We start from the raw sequence: 22,603 nt of genomic DNA on the forward strand, positions 1-22,603 counted from the left end.
AAAATTATCTTTAAATTGATCCTACCTACTCGTACTTATGAATGCAATTACAATAAATATACTGTCGGCTTCTTTTGACTTGTATATTTTTTTGTATCACTTGTCTTATAGTATTTATCGCTAGTAATTTGTACAGTGGTCATAATCATATATACTTATACCAGTGTTTCGTATATGTACACATTAAGCTCTATAAAACGTATAGTATCGGGACCGTTTCTTTTAATTATAGTGATACCATTCGATTTTAACAAATTACGCCAAAGCTCAAAAGTTGGTTATAATTCAGCTCCATTACTTTCCATTTCAAGTATAGCTAACTAACATCATTCAAAACATATAATATGAATGGGCATTATAACATTTTTTTTTTACTGAATTGATTGTAATGGTTTACTTCAAAAGATACAATAAACATAATTATAATTCCAATACGTAAAGCGCGTGCGTGCGCATGCGCATCATATTTTTTTTACTTCTGCGCGAATGAACGGACAGCAACAGAGAGCCCTAATTCTTGTGTAAGTCTTATTATATGATCGTAACTAGTATGTTAATATTAGTTACGATCATTACAGTGAGTTCATCATATATTAATCTGCCTGAACGTATTGTAGTAGTAGAAGGTAATTTTTGACAGTTTTTACCTAAAATGAATACTTAAGTTGGGTTTAATTTATATTTCAGAGCATACTTTAAAATCACAAAATCAGTTGTTATATATATTTTCCAAGTAGAGCAACTTGCGTGTCGCGCGTTATGCTATCAACGTCTGGTGCATCGAACGATACACCAAGAAACTTTACGACGCCGCACTTGCTCGGATCGGCCGTGCTACGGGCGACCACGGCCGATACAATTCTATCGCGCGCTTCGAACGGACCGTTCAATTAATCGCTCCGATTAACGTTGTCTCTCGGACATCAATGGTGTCGGATTAACGGAGGGTGGTGGTGTCCTTTTCTGTTGGTCGCAGATTTAGTGCGGCGCCGCGGCGTGCGGCGTCGCTTGGCGGGGGGTGCGGCGTCGCTCGTAAAGCATCGGTCGGCACACTCTACTGACGCGCGCCTTGGCGACTACGCGTTGCGTAACACACCGCGCCATAAACAACACGACGTGCTCGCCTCCGCACCTGACGGTCGCTCGCACCGCTTACCCACGTGCGTCCGACACATTACGTATTGCGCTCATGCCCTGTCTAAAACGCTGACACGTGACTTGACGAGTGAAACTCTCGGAACTCTTTTATTCGGTAGAACTGTGAGTTTTGTGAAGAAGTTTTTACCAAGCGGGATGCCGCGACCCCGTTTGCCGACGGCGAACGGCGGCCGCTCCGCTTAAGGTGAGTTTATTGCCGATTTATAGCTCCCAACTTTACCCGCTGGGGAGTAAAGGGTCCGAAACAAGTTTTGTTTACTAAACAAACTTATCCACGGCGACGGTTCGCTGTATGATGACGTTTGGTAATGATTGTAATCGCCTATTAAATTCAATGCGTTAGCAATAAATAGCCCTACACTAATGGCGGAAGCGTTTACGATGCATAAAGTAGCGAGTTTTGTTTTGCTATCATAACTATATTAGGAAATTGGATAATACTTGTATGAGTTTTTTAATAAGTAATATAATTGAAGGTTTTAATTAAAATCATCAATTAATGTAAAAAGTTAATATGTTTTGAGCTCATCGTATCATTACCGCAAGTCGTTAATCCAGTTTATAAATAAGTTTAGAAGTTAAACAATCTAATAAAATGAACCTACTCTGAAGTAATAAATAGAGCCACCCGCTGGTAAAGTAATCGAATAACAGTATGTTTAGAAAATAGCTTACACTTTGTAAATACAATCTCATATTGATTAAATTGATAATTTTCATAATGTTTGAGCACACCGAGACATAAATATTGCATTTTAAATTATTCATAAACAAACAAGGTAAAAAAAAAACTCTTTTGAAATGTAATACGGGCTCCTAATGGGAGTTCATCATGAAAAGTTCCAACTAACTTGGGGTAATAGATAATTGCTCAAATTATATGAATGCACCAGCAAATTAGGTGCTTATTTCCATGTCATAAGGTACAGAATAGAATATCTACACCTTGTCCAACTATGTTATGTAGATTTCATTTACTTAAAATTTGAATCCTTATCATTTAATTACTTTAGAATGATTTCAAAGTTACCTATACATTATCATCTTACAGTAGCAATTAAAAATACACATAATTACTTTAGATACGTCAAAACCAAATAACTACTTTATTTTAGTTGTATAGAGTTCAATTTCGTTTGTTTCCAAAAACAAATTCATTACTCTTAAGTACTTTCATAAGTAAAAGGTATTGGTTGTGGATCTATTAAAGAGGTTTGATAAGAAGTATACATATATCCAATTGGGAAGATGATATAGACCTTATCGAGTCTACAAACATTAAATAGATAAAAAAATAATTACACTTATAATGTCATTGATAAGGAATGGGTATATAACCATAGCAAATGAAATAGACATGCCTGTATTTACACATGAAGTACAATGGGCATACTTATATTACTTGTAATTATAATAACATAAATCTTGAATAATTAATATAACTCTACATTACAATGTCAGTAATAAAGTAGGGAATGTCTGTAGGTATTTGGTAATATGAAGTAATTAGTAATCAAAAATTGTAGTAAGCTTGTAGTACTAATTAAAACAATTCGTAAGTAATACAAAGAAGGTTTTATATTATTTAGTCAAATTTGTACCATAATGAGTATTTATTTGCAAAATGTGTTTAAAAATATTTCAAATATTTACAATAATCAGTAATCGTGCTATTTCTAATATTTAGTCCTCGCAAACAATTAGAGTTATAATAGGTAAATTAATATAGCAACTCATTATTTTAACAGACATTTTTGGTTTCTTTTAAAATATTATTGTATTTTATGAATGGTAACACAACAGAAAAATGTTCTTTGGGTATATTTAATGGTTTGAGACATAATATGTTTAGAATAATTTTAATTAATGATATATTTATTCAAATAATTATTAAATTTATTGCAGTTTTTTCTTACATAAAGATGTATATTTAAATTGATTCCTAATTTGAAATTATATTTTTTTATCTATTATAGAATCACTCTTTCTGACCCTAAGGTATATTTAATTATGCCCTGAAGTTAGAGGCATGAATTAGTTGTGGCATTTTGAAAAAAACTTACTATCATTTTTTCAGTGTACTTTGTTGTTAATTATACCTACTTATCTAATATTTGATAAAAATCTTAAACTTAAAGTAAGTATTATAATATGCCGACAAATAAATCCTTTATATATTATATATTTCCTCTAGCTTAGACATATTTATTATTCGATTATTCATTGGCAACCATAAATATTATTACTACACAACATTTGCCTTATAAACATTGAATATAGTCATATATAACCCTTGGAGAAAAACATGAATTTTATTAATAAAGTGCCGTTAATTTTCATATCTAATGCATAATACCATAAATAAGGTTTTGTAACATAAAGAAAGATTTTTAATTTAATTTATCAAATGTCTCTACAATATTTTGTAAACTTTGGAACCCTTATTATTCACAGTGTTAAGTTCCAGTATTTTTATAAGATATACATTATATTATTAGATATATATTTATAAGATAACGGATAAACCCTTTGTTTTTATCATATAACAGACGAATGAGAAGGTTATATTATATATATACTATTGTACATATATTTTAATTAATATAGAGTAAATGAGTTTTTTATTTATAAACTAAAAATAAAATATAATTAATTTTAGGTATTACTTCAAAATTGTAATTATATCTATCGCTCAATTATTTTAATTACATTAAAATATTATCTAGGCAGTTTTGAGCTAGAAGCACTTCTTTCGATAAGTCCGACAATGTGGTATTTTAAAAATTTTAAATAACGAATGGTTAAGATGATTATCCAAAATGTGGTGTCTTGCATATACGACGTAATTGGGTTTCTTCTTAAATATATTTTTTTATAATGAGAAGACGAATTCCATTGATGTAGAGACGATTGTTGAAAAATTAATATTCTTGTTAGAGCATGGACATCGGAATTATGAAAAAAAAAATATCTACATAATTCGAAAGATAAAAAAATTGTAATCATCACTGTTACATCTTCCCACACATCGTTAAGAAAATTATCACAAGCATTGTGCCAACACGTTTGGAAGTGTCAATCTAATTTAGTGCCAGCTCGCAATGAATCGTGTAAAACAAGTTGAAATGTAGACACATTATTTTTATAAACGGATTTAAGACAAAAACGTGAATAGGCAAGTTTATCAAGCCCATCATTCCTCGACCGAACTTCCTTAAGTCTAGTTAAAAAACTAGTTCATGGTGTTTCGACGACTGCGCGAGCGCAATTCTCTCTCTTTGAAATTCTGCGCATGCGCATTGCCATATTCGTCTTATTTCACATCACCTCTGTTAGATCTCAATCTCAGCTTATAATTCAGTGTCGCTTCTTACTGTTGTATTTGTAAATTCAAGTATTAAAAAGGTCAATTTTAACGTTGAAATATATGAATTGTTAAAGTTATAACCGTTATTGTGCGGTTGGTTTTATATAAAATCAAAATGCAAAACTATGTGGAAAAATAAAACTCGAAATACACTTGAATGACGTGGTATTTAGTTAAGTATTGCGTGCATCTATACCATTCATCGGTTTATTCCGCTTAAGTACGTATTTCGCTAAGCGAGTTTTATATAAAAAAATAAAACTTTTACTATTAAACGTATTATTAAAAAATGATTAATGTGCGACTTCTTTTGAATAAATATGATTGATGTTTTACATTGAAAATAGAGACTTTATTCTGGTAATAAATCTTTTAGTGTGTTATTCAAGTTTTCTTAATATAATTAGTTAATTTGAAAAAAAAAATAGTTTTTATTTTTTTTAATTAGCATTACATAAGCCAGAAGTAGAATAGTTATTAAATAGATAAATATAATAGATATGATGAAATTGTCTTGGAACCAATAAATTATCATCCTAATAAGTTAATGAGTGATTCCAACAATTCTTGCTTTTTTATGTTCGGTCCCAAGTGCCAATGATGCCGGTTGGCAGTCGTTATTACCGTATAAGTCCACAAAAGCATCTGCCTATAGCGAATTTGATTAAAATTCATGTTTGTTTATCGTATATTTATTTTAAATGGGAAACAAACCATTTATATGCGGCAAATTGTAGAATAATCTTTTTATAAATTGTAAAGATTCTCTTCAAACTAAACAAAAGAATATGACAATATAACTAGAATATTATTAAGTATTGTCAACTTCCTTAATTTTTTTAAAGAAATGATACGGACATACCTTCGTACGCAACAGCACGGTAAGACGTCAATAAATTAAAGTACAAACAGGAATGTCTATAAATAAAGCAACTTTGTACTGTTAAACCGAGCTCCGTATGCAGCTCACGTGCGGTCGATCATCGCTATCGAATTTTTAATTTCGACAAAAAAATCGTTTCGAAGCGTCAAACATGCGCACAGACAGGTGAACGCCTTACCTCCCGCGGTACACGTGAAAAAATCAATCGTTAAAAAAGCGCAAGCATCGCCTCACGATCATATCTACTTGAAACACGTCGTGAGAGACAAATTGCACTCACATCAAACGTCACCGATCGTCCCCGTGCCGGACGGAATAAGCAAATAGCCGATTGTTTAGATCGAAGACGCATATTACGGGGATTCCGTCCCACCGGTCCGGCAACAGAACGCAAATTGCCTTATCGCTAGAAACCGTGAGGAACCGTAAACCGGACCGTAAAGCACCGCACTTCAGCTTTAAATCCGCATAATTATCCTATAGGCTATAAATTGTACGGTGTGGGTGCACGCGTCGTTTGTATTCTCATTGGTGCCTTGTGTGTTACAACATCATTGAATCGTTTATACTATAATGGAATTTTTTCAAATTATTATCGTCAAATTACGTAATATACGAAAACGAATTATAAATTATTTATTTACATAAAGCTAATTAATTAATAATTACAATCCACTTTTAAAAAAAAGTATTCGATAAATATTTATACCTATTCCAATTTCTTTACACCTTATTTTCAAAACCCAAGATTATGATAACAACACATAAATATTTTATGGAGCTTATAATATGTCATACTAATTGCATTAAAATAAATTTGAATAGATCAGTCCCATAAACTTGACAATGCGTTTGTGTATCTATAAACATAAGTATTTATTCGGTAAGCTCAAATCTATCTTGTCCATATTTTTGTCTATGATTTAAAGATGTTTTGACCTCAGTTCGATAATGAATGAGCCGGTCGTAAACGCCGGAGTCAAGAGAACATTAATGTCAATAAAAAAGCCATAAACTCTATTAGCCATCATAAACTCGCCGCATCTGTTCAATAACTCGTTTCGCGTACAAAGTGTTAATTATTCGATTATTGTAATATCGATAATACGACAAATCGATGTTTCTTCGGTATTACTCATAAAAAAATCAATATGCATTCGTTTACAACTAATTTATTTTATCTATTGTGCTAATTAATTGTTTTGAAATATCACTCTATTTAAAATGAAATGATACTAAGAATTAGCGAGCTTAATTTTTTTTCGTACGATCCCTAAGAGCAGTAAATTTAGCTTGTCGAATGATAGTATTTTTAGATAAAGAACACGGAAACGAACTTTTGTAATGAACCTCACAAATAGAGCCATAAATAAACGCAAGGTGCTATAATGTTACTTTGGCCACAATTCTTCAAAATATTATCAACGCATAAATTCATTGTACAATTGATTACCATAATAATTCGTTACCTGTAAGCAGGTGAATTGTTTAAAATTGACAATGCCTTCGTCGATTTGTGCAACACATTCTTTTACCACGGGACACTTCTATTGTTGTATGTTCTTTACTTTTTACGACTTAACGGACCTTCAAGAGAAAATTGTAAACATAACGGCTCCGTTGATTTTGCATCTTTGCATTGTTCAACAGCACAAAAGCTTACGATTTGCCGTTTTTTGTCGGTCGCTGTTAGACATTGCTGTATTTTGTTCAATAATTTGTTACTGTTACTTAATTTCTAAACATATGTTTTGAGATTTTTATTGTTTTAAATTAGAATAAATGTTATTTGACTCTTCTCAATTGCTTCTGTGCAATTTCATGTATCTATTCAATATTTTTTTATCTGACTTTTGTTTCGATGAATGATCCTTGTTTTAAATATTCTAACAATGACTAGAAATGTTAATGTTTACACTTTACACAAAAAGTAAAGACAATAAAACCTTTTTCGAAACGTATTCAATATTTAAAAATATAAGATAATGTAATTTAAAAAAAAAACCGTTTAAATTGTTTGTCTAATTTCGTTAAGCCTGAAGGGTGGTTTGGTACTTTCTTATTATTTATACATAAGAAACTTTGTCGGTCCGTCGAAGGAGTGTGGTGGTGCGGCTCGAAAATTGTAATATTTCAAAATTACTCAAGAGTCGCGTTCGCTTGAATAATGCGATAACTTTGTGAGGGCTGCCTCACCCCGTGCGTGCCTCCCGGCTTCGAACTTCTGTTCCCGACTTTGATCAAAATATACTCTCAAAAGTTGATTCGTTTAATTAAAGACATTGTGTTATATTTCTCTAAGCTATAATACCTAAATCACGATTCAATAGTTCTTTCACTAAGTTACTAGCCAATAGTCATTTTTGCTTCAATAAATAAGTACTTAATTACTAACTTATCAACAGATTATTTTTAGTTTACCATAAAACTATATACCTATTAAATACCTATTAAAAACTACTAAAATGATAGAATTAATACCTATTATATTATACCTCTTTTTTAAAATATTTTCCTTTTAAGTCTTGCAGAGTTTTCATATGACCCACGATCATTCGAAGAAAGCATACCGCGACCGAACCGTTAAAATCCTAACTGATTCAGTCGGTATAAACGTATGGTTTATTATGGCTATATAGTTCCTGGAGGCCGCACGTGCTTGCAGCCATGTGACAAACCGGTCTTAAGTAAGCCTAGTAACCTCCAAACGACTTACGTGAGCCATAGTGATTCCTCAATTCACTTTTAGTGGCCCTTACTGAGCGCTTGTGGGAAACTAAAAATCGTGTGAAAATTATATCGCATGTCCGTATTATAAAAATTTTTCCTCAATGAATATACGGTTAGTAGCCGTACTAATAGTTACCGTAATTTTACAGTAAGTGTATGATTATAATCATTAATTTAAAACTACTTTCCTTGCAAACATTTGAAGTTGTTTTATTATTATATTTGAATTGATCATATTACTATATCATAGGAACGATCTGTTTTGCATGTTACATTTATATGAACATACTAGCTGTTCCCGCGACGTTGTACGCCTTTGAATATAACAAAAAAAAAATTGTAGCCTAAGTTACTCCCTATTATATCAGTTATCTGCCAGAGAAAGTCCCGTCAAAATCTCTGATTAGCCGGAACATACGTAATAACGTAAATAGGGGCAATTTTAATATTACAAACAGACACTCCAATTTTATTATATGTATATAGATAATTGCGAAGTTAATAAATGTTACCAAAAATGTTCTTAACTTCTAGATTCAGAAATATGACTAAAATATAACAATATCAATAAACGTTTCTGAAACTAAACAGCGGATATATTTCACATAAACCGAAACAGAAATTCGCAATTATAACAGAACATTATGCAAAAATTTGTTAAGTCATATCTAACCTACTTTTGCATTTGTGGAATTATTATATTAAACCGTAATCGGGTTTGTGAAACAAAGCTATATATCAGAAATGGTGTTCTAGACAAGTCACCAACTTAAATATTTTATCTTATATCTTATGTGCTCCTACAAAGTTAGGTATGACTCATCTAGAAAATCCCGATGTCTTTGTTTTAGTTTATTTCCATTACCTTTTTATTTATAATACCCATGAATCACATATTTACATATATATAATATCAAAACTGTATTTTAAGTGCCTCTAAATGTTTTGTGCTTAAAATATTTGTTCAAGAATTTTGATCTTCAATAAAAAACAAACATGATATAAAATAATATCATTCATATAAGGAGACGTTATATGTAAATATATATTATATATCCTTCTAGTCCTACTACTATTATAAATGCGGAAGTTCGTGAGGATGTATGTATGTATGTTTGTTACACCTTCTCGAAAAAACTCTTGAACGGATTTGGATGAAATTTTACAGAACATGAGCAATAGTTTATAATGATTTTAGGTATGTAATTTTTCATAATATAACTATACATATCAAGTACCCGCGCGAAGCCGGGCGGGTCACTAGTATTATCATAAAGTATTTTACAAATATGTTAATTAAAATAAAATTATAAAAAATATATCACTTTTACCTAGCAATTATTACAAGATTATGCCAAGTGTGCATAATAAAAAAAAACAGAAGCCAGAGATCAACGATAAAAAAATAAAAAAAAATAATAATTAAGGTTCAATACACACCCGAGCCAATAACTCGCGTTAATACGTTATTCTCGCATACTAAATAGTTCTCGAGTTCAGTTACAACTGGAGCGGAACCTGTACCGACTGGCATTGTCTTATTGTTACTTCGCTTTTAAAACACGCGAATTATGACACGATTATTATGAAATTATAATTACTATTAAAACATAACGTGTAACGCTATCACAAATAACGTTGATTAACTAAACTTAACAGTTGAAACTGTATTGCATTTATTCTTTGTTTAAATTGGATAACCGATTATAAAATAAACTTAAATATTGTTATTGAAAATAAATCGTGTACAACTCTATCATTACTTAATATGTCTATTTTATTTTATTATATTGGTATGATAAAGTTGTGTGAAGTTTAATGTAAACAATTATTCATAATAATTTACTCACATCAATTTGATCATTTAAAGAAAAAAAATTCCTAATGATTAAAGTTGACTAATTGTCATGTAATAGATACTGTTTAATCAAGCGGTATGTAAGCGGTAAACTACGTTTATTAGCAAGTTATATTGATTATCACATGTCATATAGAAATATTTTGATGATAATGGCAAGTCTTGATTAACCCTAAAAGAATTTGTGGCACGAGCCTAAGGTCCAGTGCGGTTTATCTTAATTTTAATCTTTATTAAAAGACCCCAAATTATGTGCACCCAATACGCATCCTCTTGCACGTTTTCAAACGAGAATTTATGTAATTGTTCTAGAAAAAAGTGGCATGAACTACTATACAGTTCATGCCACTTAAAAACACGGTTAATGAATATGAAAAAAATATAGGAGACTATGTTAATAACATAGATTGCGATTACTTCGAGATCATTTTGACGATATAGTTTCTTATAGTATCATAAATTCAAGCGAACAATATTAGATGAAAGTTTTAAATCCACACGCGACTGAGTTCTTGTATAAGCCGTATCTTTAATTGAATATTCTCGTAAGTCGACTGTAACCGCACCTTCAAGTTCGTTCTCAAAACTTGAAGTATTCCCAACTCCAAGAATTCCTAGAACTTGCCTCGTCTCGTTACAACGCTCGCCGCAAAACCTCTTCTTATTTATGCTTCTACTTTATTCCATTTGCGGGCAACTTCCAGTTCTGTAGCTGAAATTTTTAAGTATAGTGTGTGATATGAAGTTTCTTTTGATTTTATAATTCACACGTTATATAAACGTACCGCAGACCGTCCAGTTTCAAAACTTAGTAACTGCCAAGGACTTTACCCAAAACATGCCCATTAATGAAATAAATGGTGTATATTAAAGATAAAACCTCCAAAAAATTATTGATATAACTATTAGAATTTGCCAGATATTGTCACTTTTTAAGATACATTACAAAAAAATACATAAAATATTTTCATTTAATTTATATTCATCATTGTGTTACGCAATAAAAAAAAAAATAGCGTGTAATGTTACAAGCGTCGATAAAAAGAAATCCATGATTGCATTGGGATGATATGCACTAATTATAACTACTTCTGTGCTCAAAGTTTTTTTAAACATATCAATGTTCGTTCGATAACTATGCGAAGAACTAAGAACAAGCAAGTGCATGCCATTATAAGATTGGATTCCCCTAGAACCTTGAACGTACACGCAACAAGTAATCCATAATAAAAACTATAAGTTAGTCAAGTATAATTCTCATAACAAAGTTCTATTTTTTGCAAAGTTGATTTGATTCTTCGTAATAGAAAGAAAGCGAGTATAAAAAACTGTGTTTACGGAAACCAATAAATACGGTTACGGCGGCGTAAATAATTGGGTAAATTTTTTTAATACGCTGTTTTACGTCAGTCACACCTAGGAATCATAGCTGGTTCCGTTCGCGATAACGACATGAGTGGAAATGTTATATCAAAATAACATTTGATATACCATATCCAATTAAAATAAAAAAAAAAGTGTACACCGCTTTCTAGAATTCGATACACGCAATTGAAAGGTGTCGGAAAAACGCTGGCAATTCTATGAAAATGCATCGCAGTGAAGAAACCTGCCGTGGAATACCATGTGCTGTTCGTCAATAAACAATATCGATAATAATGCGTTTCAATGGAATTTAATCTTTGTCAGTATTGGTTTAATGTGCAATTTGTATTGGTTGACAAATGGCTCTTATGTTATTATATTATGTTACCTTAATTGTTTCCACTTTTTGCGCGTGCAAGGTGCGGATATAGGTATCTACCACTTTACCAGGCATGTATAAACGCGTCTATCCAATTTATTATTATAGGTGGTCTAGCACGTATAGATCTGTTTTTATACTTTTCTCGTGTACGCGGCGTAGGTACTATCTGCATTAATATTGATGAGAGAATTTAATTTAATAAAGTTTACGGTGAAATGTACATTGTTCGCGATTACTATCAAAAACAAATGTAATGTTTGGCATGTTAAAATTACGAAAAAGTTTCAACTTGTTTTTAAACAAAAGATCACTGAAGCGTAAAGCAATGCATTTATAATTTGAATATGTTTTATATAGAAATTGCAAAAAACCGACGGCTTTAACATTGCGCTTAACCGTTACAAAGTAATTGACTTATTTTTTGTTATTTCTAATTATAAACGCTAATTAAATCTGTTTGAGCGATAGTCGCTTGTTTTTTGTTTTCATTATACGTAACTTTGAAAAGGAACACTTTGTTAATAAACAATTTCTTAAATAAAAATCTGAATACATCTAGACGTACCTATTAATTTAGTTATCTAAATTCAAATTTCAAGAAGATTTCAAAACGTGATAAATAATTATTTTATAATTTTTATATCTTTAATCTTATACAAACTATAAAATATTCATGATTAATTACTTTAAGGCGTTTTATTAATGCTACCTCAGTAGAAGTGTGAACCTTAATTTTTTTACATAAAATCTATAAGTGATAGATTGATTCAAATATTTCGAACTGATTAAGAATACGATCTTTTTTCTATATTCGAAATCATCGTATAACATAAATGTCACTTAACTTTTAAGATAAAGAATGCAGTAATTACATACACGTTAAACATTATTGAAAGAGACTGTAGCAATTGGTTACGTGTATAGCAACTTTAAGATTAGATTTGTTTCGTTTATTTTAATCATTCTTCCTCATGTCGGTATGAAGTCATACAATGCAACATAACTGTTGCACGAGTGTAATATTTTTATTTGGTCGTAAATGGACAATCCTAAAATTTCGACATTATGCAAATCAGCGCTTTTTAAAAATAATCTCAAATTCCTTTGTCTACTAAATTGTAACTAACATTCATAATATCGCTTGCTTCTAACACAACTGAGTTAGAAGTTTTTTTAGTGATGTCTCTATACGATTATTTTAGCATATATTGCCTACTGGTAATACTTGGTATACTTACCATGTATAAAATTGATGACGACGGTAATTCAACCCACGGCTCAGACACCTTAGACTTTTGTTGTTGAGACTTTTAATTAAAAAAAAAAACCATCACTACTTATTATTCATAGCAGTTATTATATGATATCACTGTTTATCTTATAAACCATATTTCTTTTTTGTAATAATCTAATTCAATCACCTGAATTAATTGTTATGATATTTATATATATTTATTATAAGAATTGTACAAAACATGTTAATACTAATGTCTTAACATAGTCAGCTATGGGTAAATATGTATATGTAAATATAATTTTTAAAGGTTTAATAGTAGTAGCAAAATTTCTTAAATGTCCCACGGTTGGGTAAAAGAGTTCATTGTGGATAGAGGTGGGCTCTTGTCACAGATTTTTGGCCAACAAAAAGAATTCATAAATATGTTGTGTATCTATAATTATATCAATATGGATATTACAACACTTAATATTTGAAAATAATATTTTTACTTTAATTGCGGCTCGATGACGCGGAGCCCGATAATTGTTTATACAAATAATACTATACTATTATCCAATACAAAATACACCCAAAATAAACAATGTAGATATAGTAAAATATGTCGGACACAGAGATATGTCTCATTTTATCTAAACCATCGAGAGACCCAATACATATACAAAAAAATCATTGAATTCGGTCCAAGTAATTAAAAGAAGTTCAGTTATGTACATGCGATCAGAAGATTTATATACGAGTACATAAAGATTATATCAAATTTTTGATAGCTATTTACATTGAGTAATCGATTAATGTATATAAATCAAAATGAAATACTGACCATTGTAATGACTTCTACATAATATATTTAAAATAAACATAGTAGTAAACTAGTTATTATAAATAATAATACGTGATATTAGATATTATTAAATTTATTAGTTGCTTTAGTCTATAATCATTTAAAGGAACACATTAAATTCACTTTCAATAATGGTTTTATTGCTGATAGTAATTGTGTATGTCGGTATCATCGGTTCGGTTTTAGTATTACCGAATTAAACGGTACACTTCATACAAAATATAAATAATTTTGGTATCAAAGTATCTAGATTGATAGTTTGAATCAAATTAAATTTCACTCATAATCGGGTGATATGATCTTTGATTATGTATAAGTGTAGATATACTATCAAATCGGAAGACGCGTCGAAAAAAGTGGTTACAGTTGGTCATTAAAGTACACGCATACTATAGTAAAGGTAGTATGATTGTAAAACGTAGCTGATACGCACACCAAGATAATAAAGTTGATTCTTTTTTTTATGGTATAGGTTGGCGGACGAGCATATGGGCCATCTGATAGTAAGTGGTCACCATCACCCATAGACAATGACGCTGTAAGAAATATTAACTATTCTTTACATCGTCAATGTGCCACCAACCTTGGGAACTAAGATAGTATGTCCCTTGTGCCTGTAGTTACACTGGCTCACTCACCCTTCAAACCGAAACACAACAATACTACCAAGTATTCTTTTATTTTAGTTCATTTTTAAGATATACTATACTAGTAGTCGCCTGCGGCTTTGCTCGCGTTTGAGGGGGGCTTGGTTGTCATGTCAGGCAAAAAAGTAGCCTATGCGCTTTCTTGGAGTTCAAATTTGCTTCATACCCAAACAACAACAGCAACAGCCTGTAAATTCCCACTGCTGGGCTAAAGACCTCCTCTCCCTTTGAGGAGAAGGTTTGGAACATATTCCAACACGCTGTTCCAATGCGGGTTGGTGTAATACACATGTGGCAGAATTTCTATGAAATTTGTCACATGCAGGTTTCCTCACGATGTTTTCCTTCACCGCTGTGCACGAGATGAATTATATAGACAAATTAAGCACATGAACCAGCGGTGCTTACCTGGGTTTGAACCCGCAATTATCGGTTAAGATGCACGCGTTCTAGCCACTTTGCCATCTCGACTCAAACCATCTCGCTTCATACCGAATTTCATCAAATTCGATTTAGCGGTTTGGTCGTGAAAGAACGACAGACACACAGAGTTACTTTCACATTTATACTAAACTAAACTAATATAAATTTGAATGAGTCCCTTGTAAAAACTTGACATGCGGATAGTTGAAAACAATAATAGGTAATATCAAGAATTTATATAGAATGAAGTTACGTTAATGATTTGATAAGATCATATACTACAGATTTTCAAATATAACGTATATTAAACTAAGTCAATTACTATGATCACTATCTATATGGCTATCACAGCTAACAATTACTGAACTTGTCTAAGTGCCTTGTACTGAGACCTCGCTCTTCATACTGATTAGTCGCGGACCTAAATAGACGCTATAATTAAACAGAAGTTACTTTCAATTTCAACGCTATTAATACTGAGAAACAACGAACGTTTTAAACCCAACTTTTGCGGCTCCACACGCACGTACATTTTCATTTAATTTCATATTAATTGCATCGTTCAATTTATATTAAGAATGCAGTTAAAAACTGACATTGTTCTCCCATTGTACTTTTTTACCATTTTGCTCTACATTTATTTAAATAAAAAAAGAAACATGTTTTTCTGCATACAAAAGAATCTTGAAAAGGAAAAATTTTGTTTTGAGATTTGTCGCTCTTTCACAAATAATTCTCTTTTGCAAATATAATCGTATGCGATTTTAGGGTACGATAAAAATGTTTCGCTGTGAACGAACTACTAATTAATATATTTATTCATTGGACTGCGAGCCAAGTGGATGCGGCCACTCGGTACTTGTATTATTTATAAAATAGACTAGCGAAATTGATAATATTAATTTAAATAACATTTATCTGTATTTAATATGGAATCTATTTTTAATACGAAATGTCAACGATCCCTATACAAAAGCACCGTCTTTAATTAACATAATTAAATATCTATATTAGCGTCGATAAATTTCCATAATTCTGTTAATTAGGAAAGTCACTATCTAATTTCATTAAATAAATATCATTAAATGATAAATAAACAGTCAAAACAAGTCTAGATCCATAAAGCATATTAACTCTATATAGAGCAGATATACATCGATATAATTTCTTTGGTCGCAGTCGTAAGCCCTGAAACATAAATCTAAATATCACATAGGATCAACTAATTAATTATACCGCTGCTAAAATTGTTCACGCAACTCTGCCTGCACATAAATAGGTACTTGTATGTAATGTAGACTATTAATGGATCATAAACTCTCTAGTGCGATCGTGTCTACTTAGTGGCTTTGAGTTCACATAATTTTGTAAAATCCTCAGAGAAATATAGTTAATTGATGATCGCTGCGCCCCTGTCGTTGGTTTGATTTTTTTTTTTAATTTGTGACGGTGCCTTTTAACCATCAATCAAGTGTGTAGCTTTCGGTTTTATTTCAAAGTAAATTTACTTTAAGTATTTTTACTTTAGTTTTTTTAGTAAAAAATATTTAAAATACATAAAATTGGAAAGTAATAAAGGTCAAAGGTCTTACTCCTCAATAATTGTTGCAATACCTATTGTAACTATCGACCGAACTCTTATTAAAAAAATATATTATTCATTTTAAAATGTAGTGTTTCAATGAGTTTATTATAGTGTTTCAAGAAATACAATCTTTTAGTTATATTTTGCATTATTAATATTTAGAGCGCAATTTTCTTTTTTAATTCGTTGACGTAATTTAAGTCATCATAAAATTATTCTTTAATCAAATTTGCAGTTAATTTTAAAATAACTAGATTAGAAGTTTTATAGTTATAATTAACTCATATAAATTAAATCAAACGTATTTATGATATTTAAATGAGTAGAACCTTTTTGATATATCTATTTATTTGTTTCGACCAAAGCACAATTAAAACACAACCTCACGGGCATATGTTCATAATTACAAATATTTCACGGCCTTTTACATTATCATTATATTTTTATATATTCAAAATATAAAAATGTAATGGAAATATAAAATCATAAAGATATAAGTGAGTAAGATTTTTTTAATGTTTTTAACGTCTCAACTACTTTTCCGAATATCAATAAATACAGCTTACCCGATCAGATCAGATGTGATTAGAGGTATGGAAAAGATAGGTAAAGCCAGGGAAAATAGTCTTTATATAAATGTATTGAATTTTTGAGAACAGGTGATTCGTAGGTTCAATATTTATGGATAGTTACAAGTAGTCGATGCTAGCTCTGATTACAACGTTAGGCTGTTTTGCCTAATTGGAATGTAAATTGCTTTGACATTTTGATAAGTTGTTGGTTCTTCACATGCAACTTTTAGTAGGTCCGCTTTTTATATATATTTCTCGGTTTTCATATAAGAGTCTATTATTATTTTTTAAGGTCTAGCGTCTATTATTAAACGATGGGCTCAATCCTCGATGTTTTTACGACCTATTTGCATTTGCCTGGTGTACCTACCTTAATAATACATTACTATATGCATTTCTAATGTAATCTTATAACAAAATAATATAGGTAAATAAACTCAATTAAATGTAACAATACAAATAATTTCGAAAATCAATGTTACATTAACTTAGGATTTACACTAAAGCCGTACTGTGACATTTGATGCCAAGAAAATAGTCCATTGTTGAATGCACGACTTTGGCATTTTAATATATCTAGCCCGTATTTTATTACGGATATACTTCATTCAAGAGTTTACAGTTCCCCGTTATAAATCTTTGTTAAAACAGTGTCAATCCCTGCGTAAGATTCATGCAAAGACGAAAATAACGTGAACATACACAAGTGTGACGTCTGTCTTCGTTGAGACTCACATGAAGACTGACATAAAGTCAACGATGACTTATGTTTCGAATGCGCTGTCTAATTAGGCGCAGGCGCATCTCATTCTATGTAAATTTGAGACGGCCTACTGAATGAATGATAGGCATTATTTTTATCGCCGCAATCTCAAATTGTTTGTAGGCTTGAACAAACAAATCTTTTGAATAAATAGCTCATGATTGGAATTAACAAGTATCTGAGTTATGTGAATTAAAACTTAATACGGTAAATTAAACGGTAATGTGAAATTACGTAGTTGATTTAATACATTGCTACATTTGTTAGTAGTTCTTAAAAAGTTCATCAACGATGCTCTTTCTTTCACACTAAACGTACTTATTCTTAATAGCCTGTACCATGATAACCTCATCAATTTATTCACGATATAGTTACTACGAAACTAAGTAGATTTGTCCAAATCCTTGCCGTCTGAACCGTCGCATGGTACAAGGCCGAGGACGAGTAATGTTATGAGCAAGCCATTATTGTCTCGCCCCATACCGTAAAACATTACGTATTAGTCGGGCCGACCTCGAGATAAACTAAGAGCTGCCAAAACCTCCGAAAAATTTAAAGCTTTTATTTAGGCGTTAATTTTATATATGTTTTGTATTTATACTAAATATTTTCACAGCTATCTACCTAAAAAACGACCGGATAAAACTTCTCGGTGCATGCCATAAATCTTTTCCTATTATATTCTTCCTGGATCATTTAATTTATTAGCCTAACAATATATTAACTAATGAACAAGAGGTGACAACAAAGTGTGTAATAAATACGGGCGTTCGAGACATATGTTAACTGTCAAATATTTTTATTTTCTATTATTCGTCGGTATGTTTTAACAGCTCTATGAAGTTATTTGAGTGAAACCGTTTAGGATCAACTGGAGGTTTTTGCCAAGCGGTAAAAGATGGTGAGATCTTATGGGAACAAAAGAGTTATCAATAACATTCAATCTGATATTTTAGTTCCTAACTTTCGTGTAATAACTGTTATTTCTATTCGTTATTGATACATTAGTTTTGTGTACACAATATTTAATATGAAATTGTTTCTTTAACATTCGATACTCTATACAATGTGGCGACATCAGTATTCACTTATTGATATTGACTTGTATTGTTTGACGTCAAAGCCAATTACCTAACAAACATAAATGGATCTCCGGAGATAGGTATATATGTACCTAATCGTGAATATTTGAGCTATTTCATGTTAATGTACTTGTTTTAGTTTTATCGTATACTGGGAACGTGTTGACGTCGGAAATCTCATAATTGGTAGACCAAATTTATTTTATATGCTATCATAGTTTTGAATCGATAAGATATAAAAGCTGAAATTGTCACGTCTGTCCAGTTTGACAAGCACGAAATCGCCAAACACAAAGCGAGCGTCAACATAAACTAACATCCGGCGAACGCTGATGTATTGCAGCCGCAGAACTATGGAAACAAATCTCTCTCTGTAATAATTTATGAGCGCAATATTGCTCCGCAGTTTCAAAACAAACAAACAAAAACAGAAGCGCGACCCGCGATAAAAGATGTCGCCACACTCTCGCGGGCCTCACTTTAAAGATAGACTAGCCAGTGCATAGATTAGGAAACAAACGAGACGCGCCGGCAAATAAAGGAAGCGCAAGCGACTGGCCAATCACTGCACGGGGCGTAATTATAGCTTCTGCTCAAATTAGGAGCGACGTTTCTTGCGCGTGCTAATTGAACACAGAATTAACTGCACAAGCATCAGCCGAAACGACTCGTCTTATCTTTATTGATGCCTGCTCCAGACGCAACAACCGATTTCATTAAACTCTCGCAACGCTTACAAGTACGAGAACTTAAGAGTGTAACTTAATAAAATCGATTAAAATAATTTGCCCAAGAGTTGTTCGAAATTTGGATTTAAATGTGAGTCACCAGAAAACAAACTAAACGACCACTGTTCGTGCTAGGGTTGCCAGCTCGATAAAATGTTTAAAATTACTGGGTGCCTATCGTCATTCCTGGCTCAATTATTAAAAAACGGACGCGCATTGCGTGAGAGTGCGTCCTTGTCGCGCGTGATTTTAGTCAATATAGCTGTCCTTTTCTCGCGGCGAACAGCCGCTGCGTCCGCGCCTTCGATAATCGCGGAATGCGCCGGCTGACTTCAGTCGAGCGGCGCTCATAGACAATTTAAATTGGAGAAATTGGTAGCCGAGTAGTTCGAGGAACTGGTAATAACGGACAAATGTCGACGTATGTAGATAGCGCATTCACTTGACAATATATTACCAACTCCACCACTGTCAATATCTATTAATATTTATTAACAATGACAAGTGCATGAAACACAGACAAGGGAATAACTCTTGCAATTTGCATATTATGAAGAATACAGACATACTCGTCCTATAGAGCTTCCTTCTTTATAAGTTGGTTTATAATACATCGTAACGGTTTATTTATTTTTGTTTCTTTGTAGAGTAAACGTTACATGTTTGGCGTAAACGTGATCATTTTAAAGTAAAACTTTTTACATTTTGAACAGTGCGACGTCCTTAGAATTTCAAACGAAGCAGAATTTACAAAACCCTCCGCGAATGACCAAAGAAAAAGTCCCAAACTAAACCGTTTACTTTCGAGAAAATTTTCAAGTAGTCTTGAGCACTGTCTTAAGGGTAGCATAATAAGGCTTTCTGGATTAGGTGTAGCGCTCTTGAGTGAGAATAAACCCAAGGGAAATCCTGGCTCGCAGCTTTCCACTAATTTATTGCTTCTCCAACGACCAACGGCCTTTTGTATCGGATCTGCCGGCAACTGAAAATATATTTCTGGATGGATTAACATTTATAACACTCGGTAATTAGTGAGGTCAGGTACTTTTGCTTTCACCGCTTTCGGCTTCTAAAGTCTTATGTTCGTAAATATGTATATACGTATTTATACTAAATATATTTGATGTTGCTGATTATGTCACTTAGAAAATTTAAAATGAATATTTAGCACATACTTACGTGAAAGATTTTTTGTAAAATATACAAGAAAAGTTACGTAAGAGTCATACAACGGATCGGAATAAAATTAACAAAGGGCGGAGTCGAGTTATTAAAAGAATAATAAAAACACATTGAAGCTTACGAAAATAAATTCCTGAAGTATATCAAGGACGCGTGTGTTTAACAAACATTATTCGTGTCCATCCTATAACGCCGTCGTAATTTACTTTAAGGTAAACACAGTTCCAATCGCCTTTCCGTTCTTAACAGACTTTTTGGTAAGAAACGGAATCAGAAATAACAAATAGTTTGGATAGCAGCCATTGAAAACAAAGACACAAGTGCGTCTATATATTACTGTCCGAGAAATGAATTGATTTAATGAGATCTTAAACTAATTGGATTTATACGGTTCGCTTGCATTTACTCTCTGCTGTAAGATAAACGTGCTTTTCCCATCTTAACTTATCCCCGTTCTGTTGAGACAGCCCTGTCGGAAAATAAATTAAGGATTATATACAACATTGTTTTGGCTTTGAACTTACGAGCGTGCCTTAGTGCAAGCAGCACTTATTTTTTATGTTATTTAAATTAAATATTTAATCCACTATTATTAAAAGTAAATCTATTGTTATTTTAATACCCATAAATAAACAACACGCATTATACACAACCATTTCGATACAGCATACAGTGTATAATTATTATGAGTTAAATTCACAAAGAAAGGAAAAATTATAATCGAGTTATTTATTAGAATGTTTTAATAGTTGTATGATATTCATTAAAATTGTTTTGTAAACTTAAACGAGTCAGATATATTTATATTTGATGTAATAAGCGAGGGTAATGGTATTTAAACAAAGAAAGTTGCAAAGGTCAGAAACATAAATAAAATTTCTTCATTCGTTTACCAACAAAATAATATTGAAAGAGGATCAGTTATACGATAGTAGCTCCTTATAAATTGTATAAAGAATAAATAGTAATTACATAAACAGTACCGCAAATACGCGGATATATATTTTTAGTCGGGACGGAATTTCGACATTCCATAGCCGCTTCTAATCGGTAGTAGTGAATTAGTGCGATGCACACACGTTTGTAGTGTGGAGACACTTCATTATGGGGGCAGGACATAAATCAGGACTTCTAATATTAAACGTGCCTTCGTGAGGCAAATTGCGAGCCTGTCTGCGACCGTGCGGTCGGCTGGTAACCATAGCCGAGCTGATGAAGTGACAATATGTTTATGACCCGTAAAAATGTATTAGGTGCGAATTGATCGATGAATATAGCTTTATTTGTATGGATTTAGTAATTTGTCGTGTACATAGTTGGATTAATTTATTGACAGATATAGTATGTTTACGATAAGCCTGTCAGTTTGCCAATGAATAGCGTCGCCTGCACGTGTTATCATATAAAGAGACGTATTTACTTTTATTCGTATGTTCTATCGTCATCTTTACGATTATATTTTATTTTTAATAAGTAACGCGTAATAATTTATTTGAAAATAGAACATTAAAAATGCATTTAATTTAATATATTGCATATTTAATAAAATGAAAACATCAATGATTAAACTTTCCTTCCGCATTGTTATCGTAACTTCCATATAATTTAATTTCTGCCATCATCTAAATGAGATAAAAAAAAAACACCCAAAAATTGTTTTAATTTATTTTTGTACCGCTAGAGATAAATCGCGGTGCCCTCAGATGTTCCTACTAATGTGATTTTAATGTACCCACTCAACGTCTTCTATATTTTGTGTGATCTGTAGTCTTACACACCCCATAAGAAAACGAAGGA

At 31.8% G+C, this 22,603-nt stretch overlaps 1 protein-coding gene across 1 annotated transcript in view; it reads left to right on the forward strand.

Annotated features, from left to right (window-relative positions):
- Positions 1 to 817: 817 nt before the first annotated feature.
- The window catches only part of LOC124535088 (homeotic protein antennapedia-like), a 166,734-nt gene continuing 144,948 nt past the window's right edge, over positions 818 to 22,603 (forward strand). The window contains exon 1 of the mRNA XM_047111141.1: positions 818 to 1,342. The gene's annotated coding sequence lies outside the window, so the exon portion shown is untranslated. The remainder of the gene's footprint in view (positions 1,343 to 22,603) is intronic.

This window comes from Vanessa cardui, chromosome 14, assembly GCF_905220365.1.
Source record: "Vanessa cardui chromosome 14, ilVanCard2.1, whole genome shotgun sequence".
NCBI classification, from domain to species: Eukaryota; Metazoa; Arthropoda; class Insecta; order Lepidoptera; family Nymphalidae; genus Vanessa; species Vanessa cardui.